Source organism: Elephas maximus, chromosome 12 (genome assembly GCF_024166365.1).
Source record: "Elephas maximus indicus isolate mEleMax1 chromosome 12, mEleMax1 primary haplotype, whole genome shotgun sequence".
In the NCBI taxonomy this organism is placed as follows: domain Eukaryota; kingdom Metazoa; phylum Chordata; class Mammalia; order Proboscidea; family Elephantidae; genus Elephas; species Elephas maximus.
The window spans coordinates 94,636,397-94,646,564 of NC_064830.1; the positions used below are offsets into that span (position 1 = coordinate 94,636,397).

General features: G+C 46.1%; 1 long non-coding RNA gene across 1 annotated transcript; it reads left to right on the forward strand.

Moving 5' to 3' along the window:
- Window positions 1-829: 829 nt before the first annotated feature.
- Window positions 830-6,633, forward strand: LOC126086757 (uncharacterized). The gene is made up of 3 exons (XR_007519583.1): window positions 830-1,446; window positions 4,605-5,434; window positions 5,567-6,633. It is a non-coding gene; the product is annotated as an uncharacterized LOC126086757 (long non-coding RNA).
- Window positions 6,634-10,168: the final 3,535 nt, after the last annotated feature.

The window sequence follows — 10,168 nt, forward strand, 5'->3', positions numbered from 1 at the left end:
TAAATGTCCATCGGCAGGAGAATGGGTACAAACTTGTGGCATATTCATACAATGGGCTAATTCTCAGTATGTGGGAGAAGTTGCAAGTTGAAGAAATGTCCTGCATGTGACACAAATATAGCTGTGCAGTGACTGGGGGGAGGGAGCAGGGAAAGTGCTTCAGGGCAAACCCTAAGCATTGAGTTGGGAGATGCTGGCTAGCCCTCACCTTGTGCAGTATGCCTGGAAATGCCATTGTAAGGAAATCAAGCCATAAAAAAAGCAATAAACTCAACACATGGATGATTTAAAAATTAATCTTAATATGCAAATGTGACATAAAACGCACAACCTACTGAGAAAAAAATACATATCCCTCAGTATGAAAAATTTAAAATGTCTCTGTAGCAAAAAGCATTGTTGCTGTGGTTGTTTGGTACCACGAGTGGATTTCCACTCACGGCAATCCCATGTGACAAAGGAGAACTGCCTCACAAGGTCAAAAGAGTGAAAACCGAGTTGGCAAAAATCATGTCATCAGTGGAACAGACAAAAGTCTAATTTTCTTAACTGACCACCGCGCTGTAACCGAAACACAAGACAAAACAAGGTGATCCAATAAATGGCCAAAAATATGGACAAGCAGCGCTCAAAGAAACTGCTCTGCCTCGTCGTGAACAACGAGGAGCTCCCATTTTCTGGCTCAGGTTGGCAAAGAGCAAGCAGCGGTGATAGGATGCGTCGGGAGGGCTACACGGGTGCAAACTGGCCAGGTCTCTCCTGCCAGGTGCGCCGCCGACCACCGCCACCCCGGACAGCAGCGCTCGCATCCTCATCTGCGCAACGGACAGAGGACACAGCAGGTCACTCTGCTTTCCAGATGCGGAAACCAGATCCGCGAAGGTGCGGTCACGTGCCGCGACCCTCACCGTCGGGAAATGGAGGCGTCGGACTCCAACAGGCGCTGCCCGGCTCCTCGGGGAGCGCACGCGGGCCCTCACCAGGCCAGGCCAGGGGCCTCAAGACCCGCCAACGGAGAGAAAGACGCCCCGGGAGGACAGGGACGCAGCCACCCTACGGCCGCGGGTCCGCCGGCCTAGCCCACGGACCTCCACACCGCGCCTGCGCCAGGCTCACGTCCACACCGCGCTTGCGCAGCGCCACCATCACGGGTGGCCCCACCAGCGCTCCGTCTGTGCTCGTGCTCGTGCGAGAGCCGCTCTCTGAACAACCACTGCTCCTGACGGCTCACGAAGTGGCCTCCCTGTGCCGTCTAGTCTGGAGGCGGACGCTCTGCTAGGGTTTTCCTCTGCCGAAGGTCACTCGTCCGCCCGCCATCTTGGCCCGTTGCGCCCTGTCTCTGCCCCCCAGCGGCCATGTTGCACCGCGCTTCCGCATGTCTTGTGCGCGTGCGCAGGAGCCGCCTGCGCGCGCCCCGTCTCCGAGGGCCACGTGGCCGGCCCTGGGGTAGGGTTTTCGCTTGTTTCTGCTTTACCCAACGCATATGTTTTATACACTCGGAGACTCAAGATGCTTGTAATTACCTTTTAGCGTAAGTTTTTGCTCTTCAGCGAGGAAGTCATAAGATTGTTTTTCAGATGTGCTGCTTTCAACATACCAAACCTGTTACCGTCCAGTGGGTTCTAACTCATAGCGACCCTATAGGATAAGGTGGAACTGCCTCGTAGGGTTTCCAAGGAGCAGCTGGTGCATTTGAACTGCCAACCATTTGGTTAGCAGCTGAGCTCTTAACTACTGCGCCATCAGGGCTGCATGTCCTAAGAACTTTAATCATCTCGGTTTCCTCCTAGTATCCTCGGTACCACTGGTCGTTCTAAGTTTATTTTGCTACTAAAGGTCCGAGGCAAACGAAGATCCTACGTTGTTTTCTTCGGGGGAGGGCTCACTTCTGGGAAGGGAAGGTCTTGGTCCTCCGGAGTAGAATGACGCCTGCCCTCTGCCCTCACCTCCGCTGTGCTGAACCAGGACTCTGCTGAGATGTACTGAGCTGTGGGCAGAGTGCGGGGGCGGGGGTGGAGGGGGAGGTCAAAGGAGAGTGTGGGGTCAGGGAAAAGAATTTGGGGGAAAAGGAGCTGGGGACTTGGGCAGGAGAGGATGCACCCAGCTGGGAGGCAGTTCACACTCGAAGGGACCTTGGGGGTCATTCAGTTCCTTGCACTTTCAGATGGAGAAACAAATCCTAGGGGGTTTGACTCTGCTGTCTGGGCCAATAGAGGAGGGTTGCAGGGTGGTCATGGAAAGGGCAAGCTGTGCTTGTGTGTGTGAATTCCTGTTCCCTCGGAATCTTCCCCAGCCTGAGACCTGTCACTTTTCCCCTAAAAGGGAGCCTTTCATGGCCCATGGAATCTTTGGGGATCCATAGTCAAGAGGGTGGGCAGGGAGAGGCAGGACCTGAGAAGTGAGAGGAAATGGTAGAGGAGGGAGCAGGAGAGGCCCAGTTATGAACCCAGAGGATGTTAAGTAACCTAGATGATAATGGAGAAAGAAGGCAAAAACAAGACGAACTCTACAATTTCAGCCCTGTTAGGATGCTGAGGACTTGTTACTGCAAATTGTGGATTAGAGCTGCCTGGTGCAAAGCCAATACTGAGACAGGAGGAGGTAAGCAGCAAGAGAGCTTTGTTGAACATCGGTATTCAAGAGACAGAGGAGGTTAAATTTCTCCCAAATTCTAATTCTAAAGAGCTAGTGGGAGGGTTTTATAGGGGGAAGGTCAGTGTTATCTAATGTTTTAAAGCACGGAGCCCACAGATGGTCTTACATATCACAAAACAACTACAAGAAACTCTTCATTAAACTAAAGATATTTATGTCAGGAATCTGGACTCTAATCTGTATGTTTGTAACAGGCTGGAAAAAAAAACTTACGTAAGAATCTCTCGGCTAGTGGTACTGTTCCTCCAAGTCCACTCTGACTGAGATAAGGAGCAAGAAAGAAAGTTGTAGATCAAAAGTGCCAGGCAGCCTTCTTAGCTGTTGTCTTGTAGGCAGAAGGCCATTTGCAAAGCAAAGCTCAGTCATGCTTGTTACGTTAAGAGTGGACCAGGCTGCTTGGCCGTATCTTGAACAGAACCTGCGCCATTTTTTCCAAGACTAGAGAGTAATCACAGCTTATACAGCTATGGAAGCCCTGGTGGTGTAGTGGTTAAAAGCTACGGCTGCTTACCAAAATGTCAGCAGTTGAAATCCACCAGGCGCTCCTTAGAAAGTCTGTGGGGCAGTTCTACCCTGTCCTATAGGGTCACTATGAGTTGGAATTGACTCGACAGCAGTGGGTTTGGTTTGGTTTTTATACAGCTATGCTAAAACAAACTAGAAAATATATTCCCTCTACTTTAATATTAAAACACTAGAGAAAATGTGTTTTCTCTGCTTCAGAATCGAGAGGTCGGTGTGCCTGACCTTTCCTCTCTGGGTGGGAGGTAGGCTGGATGGGGTTAGAGAGACCCCCTGTTCAAGCTTTACTCATCTGCCCAGTGTCCTTTGGCTTCCACCCACCCGTTGTCTTCCTCCAGGAGACTCCCGAGCCTGTCACACAGTTGTGTTTCTTGAGATTTGGGGGCTGGGGCTGAGGGGCAAGTGTGGGTCCTGGTCCAGGTAATCTCACTAGACAGGAGCGAGATATTCAGGAAAGACCAGAAAACTACAGGTCAAGGAATCTTGGCCAGGCCAACAACCCAGGGTTTGAAATGAAAGTGAACACACTGGGCCCAGGTGGAGGTACAGGTGGGGAGAGAGTGCCTCCAGGAGGAAGAGAGGAGGACCCAGGCATCCCCAGGATGGGGTGGGGGATGGATCTTGGGGCCTGGCAGAATAGGGGGTGGGAAGGCAGCCAGACAGAACAGGACCACTGTAGGCAAACTGGAATGTGTCCTTCATTACAGGTGTGGATGATGCCAGACCAAGGTAAATACGTACCAATTCCGGAACATGCCTGGAATTTGTACTTTTGTATTTTTTAGGTCATATTTCTGCTTTTATGATACCTGTCTCTTAAAAATGGAATATAAGCCTGGCAATTCTGGCTGTTTTCAGTTCTTGTTATGATTTTAGTGCACTAAGATTTTATTGACTAAAATTAATTTTAATTCTGGGATATTAAACCTTGTCGTTATACAGTTTTCACTGTGGCAAGTGGAAAATGAGGTCAAGAGTGCATGAAGCTACCTCGGTCTGTGTTTCATCTGTAACTTTAATGGAATTATGGGATAAAGTAGCCCTGGGCGGGTAGACCCAGTCATCTGAACTGCCTTCTCAGCTTCTGCCCAGAGGCCCCGGACTTGGTGCTGGGGATTTGAACGCCTTTCAAAGATCAAGGGAGAATAGTGACAGACGGAGATGAAACACCTCACAGAATCCTTCAGCGCGGTCTTCTCAAGATCCATCAGCAATAACGTCCACCTCAGGTGGCTTGGTCCTGTGTTCGCTTGTCATCAGTACACCTTTTGACTTGATTTATATGAATTATTTAGGCAGAAAATCATGTTTCCCTGGCTAGGAAGACCTGTTTAAATAACATCTCTTTAAAAAAAAAATTTTTTTTTAAATTTTTTTTTCAGGTAGCTCCCCCTCCCTTGTCACAGATTTTTTTTTTTCTTCCCCAGCCTATTCTTGGTAATTCCTGGGAATGATGCAGAAGAGGCACACAGAAACGACCTTCACCTTGACCGGTCCCAAAGTTCTTGCCGAAGTAAGGGGAGAGTGTGAACTGGTATATTTTTAGATGAAATTTCTTTGGGAAACACTTTCTATTTTATCAATAATCCTCTGGCTAATGTTTTAAACCAATATTTATAACCCTGCCTAAGAGCTTTGGAGCAAAATGAATTTTAATAAAGAAAAGGTACTTTAGAGTGCTGCATTTTAAGAGGGTCTTGGCAAAAGAAAGTCGATGGACAAGAGACCAAGCAACACAGTGATAGGGCTGGCAAATGTCAATGAAGGAGCAACTGAAGACAAAACAGGAAAACAGCAACAACAAAACAATACTGACACTTCCAAAGAGAAGAGACCCAGCTACGGTAGCAACTCTGCACCTCCCAAATTCTTCTCCTTAGTTGTTGTAGTAGTAGTTCCTTGATTAGTTGCCTTTATAACTTTAAATGAATATACTCGAGCCTGTTTCTTATCCCATGAATTTTGGACAGTGTCTAGTAATCCCACCATATAATGTGAGGAGGTTAGTACCCTCCCTCCCGTCTACCTCTCCTCTGCCTTTTTCATGCCCCAACTTCTATCAGTTAATTATTTTTATGTCGAAAAGCTGATAAAATATGCATTTTATTCTGTAACCAGAGTGACATCTCCCTGGGACCGTGTCTATATGACTAGTGTGCACCAAGGGCCATGCCGTCTGTTGGGATAGCATTCCTTCCCTATTAGCCCAACACCATGATCCCCGGACCATTGGAAAGACGAAAGTCCAAGCATCAAGGTCAAATACATTTTTCCCTCACATTCCATTATTTCCTTAAAACTGTGCCACGTTTAAGTTTCTTTACATTTGTATGAATACCTTTTATTTCTTGAAGTTTATAATTGCTGCTCTTTTATTCTTTTTTGATAGAAATGTGAAGTCCCTTTCCCACATGATCAAATTCACCCAGCCTCTCTCTCATGTCAGCAGTTACATGGAGTTACCTTATTTTCTCCTGGAGACCTCCATCAGGTGCCCTTCCAGACTCTCGCGCATCCTAGCCATTCACTACACCTGTCACGTGGCTGTCACTCAGAGACTCTTTTCATTCCACCCCAGATGAGTTTTGCTGTTCTGTGGATTCCCTGTTTTTTCCCAGCAGGAAATACATGGCCCATTAACATCATTCCAAAGATGTGGACAGAATGCAGGCAAAGTGCAAGGGAAAGTGTGCTGCCCCGGACCGAGTCATAGCAGAGCTGTGCCCACCCTGGTCCAAATAGGTGAAGGAAGGGGGTAGTGAGTGGATTCTGGAAGAAGGAGCTGCATGGAAAGTCCTTCAAAGAGGCTGTGACCTTCAGGAGAGACAGAGAGACTAAGATGACCCTGCAGGAGAATAAAAACCTTGACCTCACCCTCCTGTCTCTTGCCAGTCTGCTGCCAGAGGTCCCCACTGGTAAAACATAACTGGACACCAGAGCCAAGGAAGCTCACTGGTGCAGTCCCTGTGGGCCAGCCTCTGGGCAGAGAGCAAGTGGAGGGTCATTTGGCATCGGACACCCCACATACTGTGTCTTCCAGTTCTCAGTGTCCGTTCACGATTTGCACCTGTGCATCTCTCCCAACTCCGTGCTCAGTCATGTCAAGTCAGTGGCTTGAGAAACGTCCTACTGGGAGCATTTACACCACAGATAGCGGCAAACGCTGCAAATTAGGGCTTGGCTTATTCTGTGGATTGTCTAGACTTAAGAAAGTGATGAAGAATATGTTAATAATGCAGATTAAATTTAAAGGTGTGTCATACCTGCTACATTGTGAGTAACACAAATAATTGAGGAAATAGTCTTCCAGCATTGAAAAACTATTATCCAGTTTAGCCAACAAGTCTTTGACAAGCAAATGAAGGCCAGACTTAGTCTTCATTGTTTCATTTTCATCTTGTACATTAATGCAAACAAAAATACCGACTAGCGTTTGTGTGGAAACTACTCGTTGGTTAATTGCAACCATAGATTTCCCATAAGAGTTTGCAAAAAAAACAACAAAAAAATCAAAGCATTCTGGGGGAATCGATTGGTTGTATGGAATTTACAGTAAAGAACATTCTGTATTTTATTATTATTTTAAACTATGTAATACAGGAAGTCCCTGGGTGGTGCGAATGGTTAAGCGCTCAACTACTAGCCAAAAGGTTGGTGATTCAAACCCACCAGAAGCACCTTGGAAGAAAGGCTTGGTGATCTGTTTTCAAAAGGTCACAGCCTTGAAAACCCAATGGAGCAGTTCTACTCTGTACACCTGGGGTCACCATGAGTTGGAATCGATGTGATGGCAACTAACAACAACAATGTGCTACAGATAGTTTTTTTCAGTAAAATTTGTAATAAACTCATGAACATATATCCATGCACATGTTTTTATCCCAGAGAGCTGGTTGTCGAACTGGCATATCACACCTTGGGCCACTTTTACTCCATGGGGATCTGCCCTGGGACAACTGCTTTCTTGTATTGGCCAATTTTCATTTCTCATTACATTGAATTCTTGCAGTTTTTTGTATCTGCAGTTATACTAAGTTCAGATATTAATGATTATGTTCTACTGGTTCCTAAGGAGATTTACTTACTCCATTTTGCACCCAGATTTGGATAGATCTTTGGAGATTTTCAGTAATTGTATTTAACTCTTATTTTATTCTGATCATGGCAGAAGATTCAGTTATTCAACAGATGCCCAGAGTGGTCTCTCCTGAGCACATCGTCCTTTTCCTTGGAAAATTAGAAGGTGGTAGAAATAATGTGAGGATCATGTCAGGATTCCTCAGTATCTTCAGAAAAGCCAGAGTTGCTAAAAATGATGTTCCAGACCAAGGAAGCTTGACCAAGGCATAAACAGCACTGCCACTAGTTCAAATATATAAAACCAATGTAAAAGAGATATATAAAACCAATGTAAAAGAGATTGGTAAAACCATATCTCTTCATTAATTTAGTAAAAGTAATTTTATTTTGTAAAGGTTTGGCATGAGCACAATGGAGTCTTCTGAAATTCCCATTCTTTGCAATGTTATCCATAATTTGTTATGACTCATACAGTCGAATGCCTTTGCGTAGTCAATAAAACACAGGTAAACATCTTTCTGGTATTCTCTGCTTTCAGCTAAGATCCATGTGACATCAGCAATGATCTCCCTTGTTGCACTTCCCCTTCTGAATCCAGCTTGAGTTTCTGGCAATTCCCTGCTGATGTACTGCTGCAACGGTTTTTTAAGTTATTTTCAGCAAAATTTTACTTGCATTTGATGTTAATGATATTGTTAGATAATTTCCACATTCTCTGGAATAGGCACACGTATGGATCTCTTCCAGTTGGTTGGCCACATAGCTATCTTCCAGTCAGTTGGCCAGGTAGCTGTTTGTAGACCTAGAGGCAGTCGTTCTAACAGAACAAGGGGAAACTTCGTGGTTTAAAATCAGGAATGATTTGCGTCAAGGTTGTATACTTTCATCATACTTATTCAGTCTGTATGCTGAGCAAATAATCTCAAACTGGACTGTATGAAAAAGAACTTGGAGTTAGGATTGAAGGAGAATTCATTACCAACTTGTGATATGCCTATGACACAACCTTGCTTGCTGAAAGTGAAGAGGACTTGAAGCACTTACTGGTGAAGATCAAAGACCACAGTCTTCAGTTTGGATTACACCTCAACAAAAAGAAAACAAAAATCCTCACAATGGACCAACACGCAACATCATGAGAAATGGAGAAATTGAAGTTGTCAAAGATTTCTTTTTACTTGGATCCACAGTCAACGCCCATGGAAGCAGCAGTCAAGAAATCAAACAACGTATCACATTGGGCAAATTTGCTGCAAAAGACCTCTTAAAAGTGTTAAAAACCAAAGATGTCGCTTTGAGGGCTAAGGTGTACCTGACCCAAGCCGTGGTATTTTCAATTGCCTCATATATGCAAAAGCTGGACAATGAATAAGGAAGACCAAAGAAGAAATGATGCCTTTGAATTATGGTGTTGGCAAAGAATATTGAATATACCGCGGACTGCCAGAAGAATGAACAAATCTGTTTTGGAAGAAGTACAGCCAGAACGCTACTTAGAAGCGAGGATGGCGAGACTTTGTCTCATGTACTTTGGACATGTTATCAGCAGGGACCAGTCCCTGGAGAAGGGCATCATACTTGTAAAGTGGAGGGTCATCAAAAAAGAGGAAGACCTTCAACGAGATGGACTGACACAGTGTCTGCAACAATGGGCTCAAAGATAGCAAGGATTGTGAGGATGGCACAGGACCAGGCAGTGTTTCATTCTGTTGTACATAGGGTAGCTATGAGTTGGAACTGACTCGATGGCACCTAACAGCAACAACAACAACAACAACATTTTCATTTTAAAAATGTGCAGTTAACCTAAAGCCCCTTTATATAACAGTTTTGTTTTCTAAGCCTTAGGTCAATGTTCTCCTGCAGGTGACAGGAGTTCCTGCCAACAAGAGTGCCCATGTTAGCAGTTCCCAGGAGTGCCAGGACCCACTGCTGATAACCATCACCCGCACTGTTGTTTTCTTCATCTTCGCTCTAACAGAGGCCTTTTTCGGACATACGCACTGGCATTTTCTGGGGTTGGGAGTCAATAATTCTCAGTGATTGAGTGCTTTTGTGCTAAAAATGTCTTCCTGCTCTGAACAGTCAATAACAGCCACTGACCTTTTCATAATTCAGTTCATTTTCTTCCTCGCAGTCATTTCAGAGAGTAAATCCAGAACCACCAATCCATCCTGAGAAGGCAAACTGGGGACAGAGGGGGCCCACTCTTCTAGCCACGTGCCTGGTTAGTTAGTTGCCTTGACCTGGGATTTAACCGATTAACAAGGCCGTGGGAATGGGAAGAAGCCAGGAGCCGACAGCGTGAGGCTGAGGTAAGACAGTGTAGTGCGTTTAAGCTTTCTCAGATTAGAGCCCATAACCAAGGACTAAGCCCTTCTTTGCCCCTTGAGTTTGAAGCTGGGACCACCGGAAGTTTCTTTGGGAAACCTCATTCACAAAGAGGGTCTAACAAGGGCACTCTCCCCTCTGATGAGTGAGTTTGAGGGTCCAGAGCCCCATACCCTGGAAGCACCCACCTCCAAAATGGGAAAGGAGGCCATCTATCCACCCTGTGAACCCGGCCCTTCTCTCCACCTCCCTGGCTCCCCGTCTCACCCATTTTTGCTTTCAGGACCAAATGGTGAGAGTGTTTCCCTGTGGATCAAAATCATGGCGCTACAGGGAACAACACTGGGAAGGTGGCCATGTCTCTGCTGGCGTCCTCAGGCCCTCTCCTTTAACCTTCCTACCTGGGCCGTGTCTCTCCCATGGGGGTGGTTTTGGTGGTGGCTGAAAGATCGACATGCTTCCAACTTCTGAAACTTCAGTTACTGTGATTGTGGAAGTTAGGGCCAATGCCGCTGGGTTTCTATCTCCTCGTCTGTCTCTGGGAGGTGAGTCCTCCCCAGTGACTGGGTCCCCACCGAGT